This window comes from Corvus brachyrhynchos, unplaced genomic scaffold (genome assembly GCF_000691975.1).
Source record: "Corvus brachyrhynchos isolate BGI_N302 unplaced genomic scaffold, ASM69197v1 scaffold9, whole genome shotgun sequence".
Classification (NCBI taxonomy): domain Eukaryota; kingdom Metazoa; phylum Chordata; class Aves; order Passeriformes; family Corvidae; genus Corvus; species Corvus brachyrhynchos.
The window spans coordinates 2,120,193-2,136,471 of NW_008240037.1; positions in this window are offsets into that span (position 1 = coordinate 2,120,193).

Sequence of the window (16,279 nt, forward strand, 5' to 3'; positions counted from 1 at the left end):
AGGTTTAGATATCTCCAAAATGGAGACTTCATGACCTCTCTGGGCAACCTGTTCCAGGGTTTGATCAACCTCACAATAAAACGATTTTTTTATATTCAATTCAGCTGGCTTTCAATCCACCTCATGGTCTATGGTGCCTCAGAGTCCAGTAAAATTTTTACTAGACACAGCATTTATTGCCCAGTATCAATTTGAAATGAGGAGGAAGTTATGGGAGCCAGGTTACAAACCTAACTAAAGTCAAGGTAAACAGCATCCACCGCTCTACCTTCATCTGTCACATCCACTGCTCTTCCTTCATCTGCCAAGCCACTCATATCTTCAGAAAAGGCAATGAGATTGGTTGATTTCCCCTTCATAATCCGTGCTGAGGGCTTGCAATCATCTTCTTGTCTCTCAGGTATTTCAAAATTATTTCCTTGGCTCATGCCTTTTGATATTTAATATTACATAATGAAGGATATTATGCACTGTTAATATCAGCTAGTACAAAAATATTTTTTTCTCTTAAGACTAATTAGCAAAACATTGAGATATAACTGGCCAGAAAAAATCCTTTACTGTATAGACTACTTGTTGAATGGAAATCCAGTGGAAAAAATTAGATTGTCTACAATAGGTAGAAGATGTAAGTGTGATATACATGTCTTATGAAATTAGTTCATCCAGAAAAGTCTGTAAAGCAGGTTACACATAGTGGAGATGTAGATGATAAGAAAGAGTCTATTTATTGACCCAAAGCTTGAACTTGCAGCATTTGTCACTTCTATTTGCTGAGATTATTTTATAATATACTCTCCTTAAGAGAAAATGTTTAACATTTTGTCACCTGTAGTGGAATGCCGTTTCAGAAAATTTATGAAAATTGACTGTAATTGTATTGTTTTATGTCTGTGGAATTGTGCTCCAGTTCCACTACACTTATTAGTTAAGTGCCAGCTTTGTGAAAACGATCACTGGCATTGGCAACACTGAATCCAGAATGTGTTTGAGAGGTATCCAAATATTTAGATCTACAGATGGTTCTTTGATAGCTTCATTCTAGTTAGAGTACAAGATTTGGCAGTAAAGCAATACACAATATGGATGAGATATTAAACTTTGCGAAGTTTGCTGCATATTCAGCAGCTAATTTTCATCAGAAGTGTTCTAAATATTGTGTTGAATGAGCCAAATTCACTCTCTCATTTTTCTCAAACCTCCCGTAAAAGTCAGCGGAACACATATGCAATCATCAGATAAGAGAATTTTGTCCTACAGAGTTTTTTGTAGAAGCTACAATAGCATGAATGACCATTCAGGGTCTACATGGGAATCCGGACTGGTAGTTCTGCCTAGCTGATGGATTCATGGACTAACCTCCTTCTCTTGCTGCAGTGCCAGAAGTAAAAATCACTGAAGAATGATAAAACAGTCAGAGTTTGTGTTATGACAAAGAAAGGCATAGTAAAGAAAAATAATGCTAAAGATTAGAATTTTGTCTGTAAAGGTAAGAATTTTCTTGAAAGGAAGAATTAAAAAATAGCTTAACTGAGGTGAATATGAATATTATGAAGTATAGAGCAAAACCAAAAGATAGGGTATTCTTACTTTTAGGGGGAATAAAACCCAAACCCTAGACATTTAATTTGCAAAATGCATAGAACAAAAAGTTGATTAAAATAAATACAAAAGCCAGGCTTTGTAAACCCAAACCTCTAAGTCTATCAAAATCCTGCTAGGAAAAACAGAAATACATAGTACAGTTATAAAGGATGCAATAGTGTTTATCGCTAGTATTTTCAAAGTATTTAAACTGACGGAAAGAAAATAGGCATTAGGCTCCTAAATTCCACTAATCCAGTAATTCTGATAATTTCAACCTGTTTTGAATGTTTCTGCACACCTTGGATAAGATTTTATTTCACCTAAAATTTTTCTAAGATATTTATGTATTTTTTTTACAATTCTTATACTGATAGGTAGCAGATTACAAAGAGTTCTTTTGCAACATTTTCAGCATCTTCTATCAGTCTAAGTATGAATATCTATGCTTAAAATAAATCTCTTTTTTTCCACTTTTTTATTTATTTAATCTCATTACATTTCCCAACTATATTAACAATACTGCCACATTAATTTAAATGTTTTTCAAAGTGGAATCAAAAAGCATATGAAGAGAGAGGTATAAGAGACAGAATGTGAACACCCTTATGAAAATATTCAGTTTAGTAAGCAGTAAATTAATTGCTTACAAATTCAACTTTTCATAACTTGCTAGTATTCAAGCATATAACCAAACCCAGAATATTCATAGAATAGCTTTTTTTGTTGCAAATGTTTTTCCCAATACCACACATGGTAGGTTAAAAGTCTTTCAGTTAAAAGAAAACTTGTGAATCAAATTTTACGACTTCTATGCTTCTATTGCACAATCTACCGCAACATGACTCATTTAAAAGTAAAAGACAGGAAGAAAAACTTGCAGCTTCACAGAGTACAAATATGAAGTCAATACATGTCCATTAAACAATTCCCTTTCTTCAGAACTGAAGGATATTTCAATGTTTTCCATATAACTGAAGGTTATTTCCATTATTTAAACATTTTCCAGGAACTCTGCTAAATTACATTGAGAAAATTTGTTTATGTCCAGATGTCAGCTGTATTTGTACATAATAGGAAACAAGAAAGAAAAAATTAAGTTATGGATGTTTCTTCCATCTAAACACCAAAAAATTTAAGTATTTAAAGAAGAACGATAATAAGAAAAAATAGTGTGCTATACATAGGGTAGGAGGTAAAGACTTTGCCATCGCACAAAACTCTCTGTTTCACCCCTAAAGGATGAGAAAAGTCACTATTTCTATGACCTTTACCAAGTTCTTATACTAAGGAAAGATGTATTCCTGAAAAAGATAATATGAGGAAATGTAAGTAAATAATTTCATGCTAATGTTACTCACATGTATTTCCTGCTTTATGATAAATCATAAGTTCTAGTATGAACATATTTTTGTCCTGACTATAAACTTCACTCATTTTCTGAACTGGTCACCAAAAAAAGAATGTTTTCTATCTCTTTTGTAAATAGGTTTCATCTTTATCTCCTTCCTGTAAAAAATCTCCCTGTGTAGTGTGTAAACACCCCTTTTGCTGTGTGGCAGTTAATTTAGGACTCAGTGACAGCCTTGCTGCTATGAGCTACCTTTTTGTAGGATTGCACTCTGAAATAAAACAGGTCTGGATTAAGTGAAAATACAGAATAGTGTGCAAACAGGACCTTGAGGTATTGTATCAACAGTACAGAAAGCAGAACAGTCTTCTAAAGAACTATTATGTTAGTTTTGGGGTCACATTTTCAGAAAGACTGAATGTTCTAAAAGCTTTTAATGCATTTTATGTGTTTATTTAAAGATATAAAAAGTTTCAAAAGAGTTTATTTTTCAAATCAAATGTTTAATTTACTTTAGCATAGTCAAATATCCAAAGAAACTCAAATCAAATCACTGAATTTTAGGTTCAAGTAAAGTAGAGGTCAATAGAGAATATCTGGTGACAGTTTAAGTTGTTTTAATACAGTAACAACATTAATCCATAACAGCAATAATGAACAATACTGAAATATTCTGAATAAAAATTGCCAAATTCTATATTCAGAGTAGAAAATTCAGATGGTAGGTATTTATATATTTATTTATGTCATATTCTAAAATTATATGCTTTTTAGTGATGGCAATTTGTATTTATTTATTGGATATTCTAGTAGTGTAAAGCAAGATAAACACTGTTGAAAGCTGAAGAACATTTGCACAGATTTAGGTTGTTTAAGGTATTTATTTCACAGCTTTTCTGTATCTACTTACTGTCACCTGAAGAAGTAAGGCTGCATTTCCAATACTTAGAAAGGGCTCACTGGCATTCCACTGCTGTGTTTGCACTTACTGTCAAACACTATCCAGAAAAAAGATGTTTGTGGTGTATGTTTTTTCATGTGAGGAAGCACTCTGGGCAAAGAGGGGGAAAAACTGTCAGCAGAGAAGTAAAGACATGGATCATTTGTTATTCAATTAATGTTACATTGATGCAGGTGGTTAAAAAAAATCAGTGAAAGCCACATTTTTAGATTTTGAAGAGGATGTGTTATTAGTGTCATCACCAAAACCACAAAGGCTAATACATCTACAGAAGTTCCTGACTGTATTAGGTATGTCCATGCAGACAGCAGAAGTACTCTCAATAGGCCTAGTTTCAATATGGAAAATAGTTTACTTTTTACCTACCTGAGTTTCCAGAGTGGAAGCTAACAGAGAGTGAACCAGAGTGAAAATACATTGTACGGCATAATGATTACTACTCCAAAGCAAAATTAATTCATTTTCTTGATTTTACTGATGAGGAAGGATGGATTAAATTATCAGTATATTTTTGGCATCAAGATATCTTCCTTTCATAAGTGGCACCAGTTTTGGCTTCCTCTGAACTGGGATCTTAGAGGATCTAAGTTTTAAAGTTTTCTAAAGATTTTGACCTGAATGAGGCAACAAATTTCAAGAAATTCTGAACACTCTGGGATCTGAAAACCAAAAATTCCTATCTTGAAAAGAAGAAAATCTTTCTTCATATGAGAAAAAGAGTTTACTTTTATTATATTGTGTCTGTCCACATTTGGGAGGATAGTATGTGCGAGTGGTGAACCTCAAAGAGCATCTTGGTTACAGTCACACAGGCTTAGGAAGTCAGAGGTTTTATTTGTACTTAACTTCTCACAGAGGGCAGTCCAACAGCCCAAAATAGTATTATCATCATCATCATCATCATCATCATCATCATCATCATCATTTTAATTCGCATGCATATAGCCAGTGTCTACAGCAAAACAAAGTTCTATAGACATCACTCCTGATGATAATGCCATAATTAATAATTAAAGCAGTGTCAGAGAATGTTCCAACCTCTGAAACTTGATTGTCTTCACTATTAAATTGCTAAAACAGCTCCTAAAACAGTTTTAGCCCGTACCAGGTTTTGACATAAACAGTTCTCAGGCACAGCTCAAGGGTTAGTATGGGTCATGGACTAACTATTCCCAGCAAGCAGCTTCATGATGGCATGGAGGTTTGCCTGTCTATGACTGACTTCAGTGCCAATTTACAGTCTCTGACACATGTAATTTGCTGATTGAGCAAACTTGTCCCTCTAGGTAGGAATTTTCTGAGGGTGGTGAAATTTGTATAATTGCTTTATAGCACAGTTTTACTTGTGAGTTTGAAAGACAGAACCTTTTAACAGGAAATCAGCAGTATTAAAAAAACAAAAAAAAAAGAGGTATTTTGAGACAGATGAAAGTTTTTGTGCTTCTTCAATCCAGGTTTAATTACATTCAGTATTGGGAAGTGGTGTATGTCAAATGAAAATATCCTAGATCACCATGACTGCAATGAATGGTATTTTTTCATACATATCCCACAAACCCCATAAGCCCCTCAGGTTTTGTCAAGCCAGGAGAATGAATAGTTAACTAAAAAATAAGCTACACTGTTTATAAAGCCTCTCATTCCTTTCGTTCCTTGTGTTTCCTAAAGAAAACAATTTGTTTGTCTTCATGGCAATTAGTGAATTCTGTCAGTTTAAATCAGTTTAGAGTCCTTTAGAGCATTTAGGAAAGAATACGAAGAAATAACCCAAACCCAGAAATTATTAGACAGTGATATATTAAAGTAGGATTAGGATAACTATGAAGAATAAAATTCCTTTCCCTGTCACCCTGATACACATCCACACTGACTTCCTGAAGACAATGAAGCCATTTGAAATGATGCAGTTCAAACCAGGAGTTCAATCGGCTGGCAGTCCAATGCTGTGCAAATGTCACCGTACAAGACCCAAGTTGGGGCATTTGAGTCTTTGTCCTGCCAGTGAGAGTAAAGATTTCACACACAGTAAAGGCTATCCCTCAGGGCTAGATGACAGCTTGACCAAAGGCACTTAAGAAAATGACAAAAGGAACTATATATAGCAATTGTGTTTCTTAAAGGGTATTTTAGAAGCTTCAGTACACAAAAAAGGTGTTGCAGATTTTCTTATTATGAGTTTGGTTTATTTATTATAATTGTATCTTATGCATTAAAACCATAAATAATCTGTTTCCATCACTTTTACACACAGAGAATGATTCTAGATCATTGTGCTTGCCTTTTATTTGACTGTGTTTTGATGTTTATTGTATTTTGGTGTTTATATTTTGCTTAGGCTTTCTGATTAATAACCTAAGTAATTGCAAGAAAATACATGCACTTGTGCATCATTTTTAATAGCTATGGTTTATATCATTTTTTAAGTAGCAAACCTAACAAATTACATTCTGGAACTTAAGATGTACCACAGAGAAAGTCATATACAACACTATGTCAGACAGCCATTTTCTTTGCTTCTTTGTGGCCTTCATTTTACCTAAACAATATGGTTCAGTGCTAGATGAGAACTTGGGGGAACAAAAACAAACCCGAAGACTTCAGCAGTGTTTTTAATTAACAGACTTCTAATTTTATCAATTAATAGATGCAATTAAATTTATCATGATATGAACTGACAGTGAAAATTCTAAACAATTTTCAAAAGCAAATAGGTTGAACTGAGTTAGCTACTCAAATGCCCTTTCATAACATACATTAAATATGAATGCATAGAAAGAAAATTGCAAGCATTTTATAGGTAAATGTGTGAAATCAACTTAGTCTCACAGTAATGCAAAGATACATAAAGATATATTATTAATCCAAGTTTGGCACGGACAATTATTTATGCAGTTTAACTTTGCCAAGCAAAGATAAGAGTCAGATGTTTTTTCCACCTCTTACCATCCATTCCTCTGCCCTAGTGCAGTTAGCAGTGAAGCTGAACCAGCCTCTGGTTCACTTCTTGGGCAGGTTAATAGGTCTTCAGACTTCATTTACCACTAAGATTTCAGACCATCATAAGTTTAAAACATAGTTTCATGCTGACAGTTTAATGGTCAAATAAGAAAAGTAAGTTTAGATGTTAAACTTACTTTTAACATCTAAACCTACTGACCTTTCTTACCAGGCCACAGAAATGAATTTCAGCATGGATTTTCTGATGTGGCATTGTCTAAACCAGCTGCTTGTGTTTACATTATAAGCCTTTCAAAACATTTTTCTTTTTTTTTTTTTTGCATGGCCTCTGTGAGACAGAAGGGTAAGCAAAGAAATTCTCCTTTTCTTACCTTTTTTTTGTTAAGCCAGCCTTCAAAGTCACATTATAGATTGTCTGAGGGGAGGGGATTCTCACGCAAGTTAAACATTCAACTTTGTCTTTTGCCAAGAGAAGGGTCTGGAGGTTGTTTTATTTTAATGAATGTGTCAGACCTGAAAGCGTTCACCATACACCAGCTCTTGCCAACAGTAGGTCAAAGAATTAAATCATTGTATTCATGAGACAGAAATGTCATCCCTTCCTTTTACACAGAGACCCTTCGCCTTCTAGCCTTGTAAACACTCTAACTGGCTCTTTTCCAACAAAAGCAAATTAGTTTCTTGACTTCATTTTAACATATGAAGGTAAAAGAGAAATTTGCAATTTGTGTAAAACTCTGTCAATATCAATGAAGTTAGATTTTTGATGGTAGAAAAAGGAGAATTTCAACTTTCAGATTGTAAACAAAGTAATTATCTTAATTTTTAGCTTTTAGTAAGTTTCTTTCTTTGTTTAGAAAAGTCTATAATTTTTAATGGCTTATATTTAGACATGATATTTGTCAATATGGTATTAAATGTTTTTAATACATGCTGTTAAAAGGGAACAATTCTGCTGAATCCTTTCAAGACCTCAGAGGCCAGAAAAAAAAAATCAAAATCACAGTGACTAATACTTTGCATTTTGTCCCCATCAACAAACAACTGGAGAAATAATGTAAAAGTACAGAGTTAAAGGGCAAAAAAAGGAAGAAAGGGATAAAATTAGGCATACTAGTGATAACTTTTGGGACAGTATGACAGCGTTTGAGGGACAATGTTCTACTGAGGTTTTTCACTGTGTCCCACAGTATGCTGAGTACACTGGAGCGCATTAGACCTATTTGGACAATAGTTCACACAATATGAGGAAAAAATAAGAGGAAGTAAAAGCTCTGGCTATGGCATCATTGGCATAAGTGAGGCCTGATGGAAGAGTTCTGGTACTGGAGTGCTGTTAGGGGACGTTACAGGCCTTTGACATGGTCCCCTACAATATTCTTCTCTCTTAGTTGGAGAGAGATGGATTCAGCAGGTGAACTGTTCAGTGCATAATGAACTGGTCACATACAGAGGGTAATGGTCAATCACTCAGAGTCCAAATGGACACCAGTGACAAGTGGTGTCACTCAGGGGTCCATACTGGAACGAGTGTTATTTAATATTTTAATTAACGACATAGAGGGACTGAGTGCACTCGTAGCAAATTTGGAGATGATACCAAGCTGAGTGGTGTGATTGACATGCCTGAAGTTTAGAATGCCATCCAGAGGGACCCAGACAAGCCAAGAGGTGAGCCTATGAGAATCTCATGAGGTTTAACAAGGCCAAGTGCAAGGTGCTGCATCTGGGTTGGGACAACTCCCAGTATCAGTTCAGGCTGCGGGATGAACAGATCAAAAGTTTCTTCTTCTTGTTCTACTGAAGAACTCTTTTTCTCTTGACAGTGCAAACTCAGTGGACAGTAAGCTCTAGGTGGAGGCAGAGCTTATTCTGCCAGTGTGAAGTCAAGGCAAATCTCCCTGTCAAAAAACTTTAAAACCACTTCTGCTTAACTTTAATCTTTACCAAGTCACAGTTCCTTTACATGGAAGCACAAACATGGAAGAGCAAACTGACACTTGCAGATTCACCAGTTCTAAGAGCTATGGCCACATGGTAAAAACTATCCTCTAATCTGAATGCCAACAGCAATTCCAGTATATTGACCAGAGAAATTATGGAGTCTCCATACTTAAACATATTTAAAAACATGTTAGACACAGCCCTGAGCAACTGGCTCTCGGTGCGCCTGTTCTGTGCAGTGCAGTGGACTAAATAATCTCCAGTTATTCCTTCCACCCACTGCTGTTCTGAGATTCTGTGATGTACCTCGTTTCAGTGATTTCACAGGTGCATGAACTTTTGGCAGGATAATATTGATGCTGCACAGTTGCAAGGAAAATAGAATAACACATTTGTTATGCACCAAAAATCTTCAAAATTTGCCAGGATAACAAATTTTTCCTTTTGACTGAGAGTCTTTCAAAACTCAATGGTTTCTGAAGGTGAAGTGATTTTAAAACAGCCTTTAGCACAATGTTTGTTTCACACTGAAAATGTCAAATAGGCACTAGAAATGCTTTTCAGTATTCTATTCAGCAAACTAGGTGCCAGTGCAACTGATAAATAGATAACATATTGGTAACTCAAAGCCTGTTAGTAACAACAAAGGGAAGAAAAGAGAGAGAAATTTATAAGAAAACAACTGAAATGGTAAGTAGCAACCCTTTTCTCATTTTATTTTGGATGTTTTTTCTTAAGAGATCTTTTTCAGTAAATACAGAATCCAGTGCTGTACAAAGACAGCAGTAGTCCAGGATTCTCTGCAATGGCCTCTCCATGTGCATCAATCAAGACTTCAGACATCAATACTTCCTTTCCTCTCTAATATTTATGAACCTGTTTCCAGTTTTCAAAAAGTATATGTCATGGAGTCACAAGAGCTGCCTAATTAATCCTCATATTTTCTCCAACAGGAATGTCTGAAAGTATAATTATGTGCTTTGGGCATACTATATTCTACTCGTACTATTTTAATGACCTTTGTAGAGACACCCATATAAGTCAAATGGTAAAAATAAATAAATTTTTGGAACTTTACACAGGGTTGCTTTACATTCTAAAACTAACTGAAGACTTTTCCTCTCTTGCATTTGGATCCTGTTATTCTATTTGAGTTTAAATTCACCTGTCCTTCAAAGAAACCAGTGACTGGGTATATAAACTTTTTCAGAAAAAAAACAAAAAACCTTTTAACATGTAGGTGAAATAAAAAGCAATGATCTATGCAACTTTTAAAAGAGTGGCTATAACCTCAAAGTCGTTATCCTTTTTATGTTTATCATTGCTCTGGTGAAAAATAAATTACATTTTTCGGAACATCTCTATTTTTAGAATATATTTTCTACTAAAAGAATATTTTAATTTTTCAAGCAAGGTATATATTTCTGAGGTTAAAAAAATAATATCTTCCAAAATTTAAGACCAAAGTTTGCCTCTATTGCTTCCTTGTAGGTTTATTAAAGCAAATACCCATTTCATAAAAGTAATACCAAAGACATAAATCAAAACTAACATGCATTATTGCTTTCTGATCATCATGCTATTGACATTTAAGAAGAATACATCAGGTAATGATGTGTCTTCTTCATACTTGATTCTGTAATCCCTTATTTTTAACCCTATATTCCATCCTTTTTTACCTCCTGCACACGTCTATACTTTACTTATATTCTCTTCCTTTATTCACATCCTCACACATCCCCACTTTCTCCAGACCACACATACAGGCATAGACAAGCACAAGCAAACTCCATCCTGAACCCATTTATTTTTCAAATTTTTTCATATTCTCACACCCACACATAGCACCACACAGTCTGGTTTCTCCAGACTTACCATCAGCTAAATTTATTTTAATCAAGAGAAAGGAAAAGGAAGTTGGCATGAATAGTAACATAATTCTAACCACTTTACAAATACATTAACATGGAATTACTTCCTACCTGTGTCCCTTATAACTTCCATTCAACATGATCCTTCTCAGTGAATAATAAAGGAAGTAACAATTGTTTACTACTTTAAAAAGTATTGCCAGTAGATACAAAAGTTTATAAACTATTAAAGCAGTATACTTACAGGAATCATGGTGAACTCCTCTGGTTTTAGTGGGAATGTGAAATAACGTAATTCCATAGTAATTTCTACATACATTGGGATTGTCCAGAATACTGCTTTTCTTCAGAGAAAGAAAACAGCAGGAAAGGCAAGGCAAGGCAAGGCAAGGGTCTATACATCAAGATTCCTCCAAGGACAGTGGCTGAGAGACATGTAAAAAATGAGGGAAATAGCAGTAAAATGCTGTGTGGAGGAGCTGAGGTTTTAAACTTATTTGATACTCATCTTTGGACAGACAGTGTTATGGATATGCTGGTAAAGGGATCTGGAATAATGGCTAGTACAATACGTCATTCATCTGAACCTAAACAAAACAAAACCCAAAACACAACCCCAAAACAAAGATGAGGAAAAGAATACCAAAAAAAAAAAAAAAAGGAAAAATAAATATGTGAGCTGTAAAAAAAGTGATGGAGTGGATGTTTCTGTTTTGAAACAGAGCATGCAAGGAAAGCAGAAACATCAGACTCTTCAGAAAGCAAAAGCAGAAATATCTAAGAGGTGGGAGGGAAAAAAATACACAAATTTGAAAACAGATTCTTGCGTAAACAAAAATGTTACATCTATTTACAACAGAAAAGGCATAAAGAAGAAGAGAGAAAAATCTGTAGTAAATTCCTCAAGACCAAAGAGTGCATAAAGACTCTTTATGTCTTCAAATGAGCTCTCTCCTTGTATTAGAAAATATCTTTCTTTGCAAAAAAAAAGCTATTTTATTTCCTCATTTAATGTTATTTTGTGGCTTTGAAAGCAATTCTGTTTTAAGGCCCATTGGAATCAGCTTTTTCTTCTAATCTTTAAATGGAGGCTTCATTTTTGTCTATATATGGTATATTTCCCTCATTTTTCTTTATTACAGATAGCATGACTACACTTAAGGGAAAATGAAGGTTTGTGTGCATACATTGTTGTCAACACAGTATATAAATTTAGTGGGTACCAAAGACAGAGAAGTAGATATGCTGGACTCTTTTAGACTTCTATCATTTCAGCTTAGTAACCCTGTATTTTCAGTAGTGGTGTATACACAAAAGAATTCATCTCTTTCTTTCATTGCAGAGAAGCATTAGATGCAACACAAAACTGACTTTTATATTTAATGGTGTTTAAAAATAATTTGGATACTTCAGCTGCTCAGTGAACTTGACTTTTTTCATGATTACTATCCTTTTAAAATTCTCAGTACAAATTATTCCATAGCAATTCCCCTTAAACACTGAACACTTGCTGCCAAGAATAATTGAAACTATTTATAATTTAAAAATAGGGTGTGGTTTTTTCATATTTTAAAAGCTTTATCACTAATAAAATCCATTTTTATTAGTGATCTACTACACATCACTAATATCAACTGATAGCAGTTTCCACTGGAAATTTATTCAAATCTATTTACAGACCCTTGCTGAAGTGTTTGATAAACAGATGTGAATTACAATGGAATACAAAGCTGCACAACTTACACATTATCAGCCTTATATAATTAGCCATAATTAAGTGATAGTATTCCTACAGGACCCACTGAGTTTGCTACAGAAGTACAAAATAAGGAAAACCACCTCTATGTTTTCATTAAGTTTAAAAAACCCAAAACACACCAAAAAAAACCCCAAACCCCACACAAAACACAAATATATGACCACATTATGTATTTAATAAAATAGGACAAAGCTGAGATACTTGGGGTTTGTCTGTGTAAAAATTAAAGGTGGAACCCAGAACTTCAGAATTATTAATTAAAAACATGAAACACCATCTGTTTCTTATCATTTATAAGGAGCAAAGACGTGCACTGTATTACATGTGGAAAGAGTTTCTGTAAGCTTGTTTTGCTTCTGCAGAATCTGTGCCACCCCAAAATCCATTGCTGCACAATGTCTGAGCAATATCAGTACAGTAAAACTGGTGTTTTAAAGGAACCTGCCTAACTACAAATAAGGGCTTCTTTCCCATAGTAGTATACCAGACAAAAATATTCTTCTTACATTTCTTCTAAGCAGACTTTGAGTCCACACACATTGGAATGAAAGAAATAACCCATTCACTTACCTCAAAATCAACTGGGCATAAATGAATGGATAATATGAATCTTGGACTCAGCTTACAGTTGCAGAGCCAATAGGAAGGAGATGGAGTGATGCTCATTTATTCATTGTATAATAAAGCAATAAATGACTACCTATTTGGAGGCAACAGATGGGCAAGTTAAAAGGAGAGTGTATAGCATATGTGAACCCGAAGTACTTCAAATACTATTATGCCTTTGGATGGCAGCTAAACTGCTACTCAAGGCTTTCTGTACCATCATCTGTAAGTCATTTTTACTCACACACTAACCTAGCCTTACAGACAGACTTAGCAGAGAGATACCAGTATTTCCTTCTTGTAACAAAGCAATTTACCTCACAAATATTGCTCATTGTTACATGTTGCATCACAAGACAGATGAGATGTTCTTTGGCAGTTCTCTTTTGCAGCGAAACTTCTAAATATACTCTGTCTGACTGTAACTTTTATTTTCTCTTTTCAAATCACTTTAATATTCTTGACTTTCATCCAGAATTCAATAGCTGTGGGGATTATTTCCATGTTTGCATTACAAAATGCAGGAGTAACTATAAAACAGCTCCTCTGTTTGTTACATCTGGCTCCATTCATTTGACACTTAATCCTGAAACCTGTCTCACAAAGCTATTTTAGTCTCGCAATACGGGGGGGAACAGAAAGCTGTTTTATTTTTTCATTGTTAATTATTCGTCTAATTTGATATTTATTTATAATACATTTTGGGGCACTGAATAGATATTTTATTTTCCATCTTGATGATGGGAAAAATATCCACTACTTTGAAATTTGATTCTGACTGCAAGAAAATACTAAAGGATTACTGCTGCTATAATTTTCATAATGATTTTGCTATTATTGCCTGCATAACCATGGAACATTATATACATTTGCAGTCAGAATTTTTCTGATTCTCAGAAGGCAAATGAAAAGTCTTAAGATCCTTAAGTCTTAAAGAAAATACTGTATAATTTACTCTGGATTTGGATATGGACAGAGATCACTTTAAAGTTTCTATAATGAGAAATATTACCAAGGATTTTATCTTAGGAGATGACTTAACCATTCCAGATATGGTCTAACAAATAAATTCTGTCAATTCTTTCTACATGGAAAAACCAAGAGAAATATCAATGAAGCAGCAATTAAACAAGAAGCAATGTTATTATAGACACAAGGCAAAAATTAACGGAAACCCTTTCTCAGGATTTGTTTGCATGCTGTCCATTTATGTCTTATAGCCTCTTAATAAGTGCACCTAGTTCTGAGGGCTATTTGAATGTTGCTGCTAAAGATATAGATTGGATAGATAGATAGATAGATAGATAGATAAATAATTATTTCAAATATGCATCAAATCAATTCAGTTTCAGATTTTTCTAGCCTAAGCTTAGTCATCAAAAAGTTTGCCACATAGTTACTCATTCAGACTTCCAAAGAAATAATAGAGAAATACAGTGGCAAATCTCTTTTTGATATTTCTAATAAAATTTTGATTAATTAACAAAATACTTCACTAAAATCTGTAATACATTCTTTTTAACCAAAGGCACAATGAAGAAATATAAAGATATACTTTTATCTGATTTTAAGTTTTACCAGAAAATACTTGTAAATGTGCAGTAACATTTGAATTCTCAAACTCTTTCTGGGCAGGCACCCTCAGAAGGGTTTAGAGGTGCAGTCATTCTGGACAACCCCTGCTGTCCATGCAAAACTTGAAGGAAAATTAAACTTATTAATTGTTTTTATCTTAGTATATACATAAAGTTTCCAAGGGCTATAGAAGAAAGTGAAGAGTATGAATGGATGAGTTCTATCCTAAGATTCCATTTTTCTTTAGATTCATTCAGTCATTAATGTGCGGTTCATCATTCACGTTTCCCCAGAAGCGTAAATGTAATGAACTGAAGCTGAGTACCTCACTCTGTGTATTGAATGGACAGCCTTTCATGAGAGGCAGTAGGCATTTTAGAGGTGAATAATCTGGTGAGGTCTGCTTTAAACATTTAGAATTTTGCTTTTCCAAATCTCTTCTCTTCTTTAGGAATTTTATATTTTGTAATTTACAGCATGTCACTGCTAAGTGACATAATAGCACAAAACTATCTCACAAAACCCATGTTTTTCATAACTGTGTTCAGTTCTAAGTGCAGAAAACATTTTGCAAAACCATTTTAGGGAAAATTCATTTGTCTTGAAAGTAAATAAGTCACCTTCCTTTGTCAGCTGTCAGCTAAGATATTTTAACCAGTCTTTAGCTCTATTTAGTGAACGTACTGAGAAGACTGACTATTTCTGTTGGAAAGTAATTCTGAGTAGGAAATTTTACCAGAAGATAGTTAATTAATCTGGAATCCTCACTGACAATCTTCAGAGTAGAACCCTCTCATCTGAAAAACACAGCCACTTAATTCCAGTAACTCATCTACTATTTTAAATAAAATTGAGTCACAAATATAAAAGCTAAGTGTGTGAGGGTGTTTTGCATTCTTAAATTATTCAGATGATTTTAAATTGGTACCCTAATGTTTTCATTTAACTTTCCAAGAGGGCATACTGCTTTTTAGTTGTCACCTTTTTTTTTTTTTCATTCACTTTTAATAAAGAAATAGTTCCCAGGAAGGCATTCTGAAATTAGGTGCTTTTTTTGGCAGGAGACAGAGACAGAGAAGAAAGGCAGTAAAATTGCTACTGATATTTGTATGGATTATGTCATCTGCAATGTCCCTATGTATGTTTTCATATATATAGGGACATTAAAATAAATCTAAAATTTGTGCATATACTTCATCATTATGTACCATATAACAAGGGAAATTTGATTTGAGCTCATTAAATGAATAACATGTCCCTCATAAAAGTTTCAGAGAAACTGCTGGCAGTAATCAATACAAAAATCTTTTTTTTTTCCCGTGTGTCACCTAAACATCTCATTCCTTTTAACCCAATTTCATTGAAGGAAATCAACTCCATTTTTGCAATACACCTGAAAGAGTGGGCCATTTAGTGATTTGAAAATATAAATGAAAGCTTCTTCAGTTCATAAGATAATTCTTCTATTATTTCATTGCAGTTACCTCATAAGTATAATGATAAACAGAAGGCCTTGCTATTTTTCTAGCAGGAATAACTTATAAAAAAAGTATTATTTCCCTTGTGGTTTTGCTGAACCAGATGGGGTTTTTTTCTAGGAATATTTTTAGCAGGCTAAAAAATTGACTGGATATCTTATTCACAGATAGCCAAGATATGCTATTACTGCA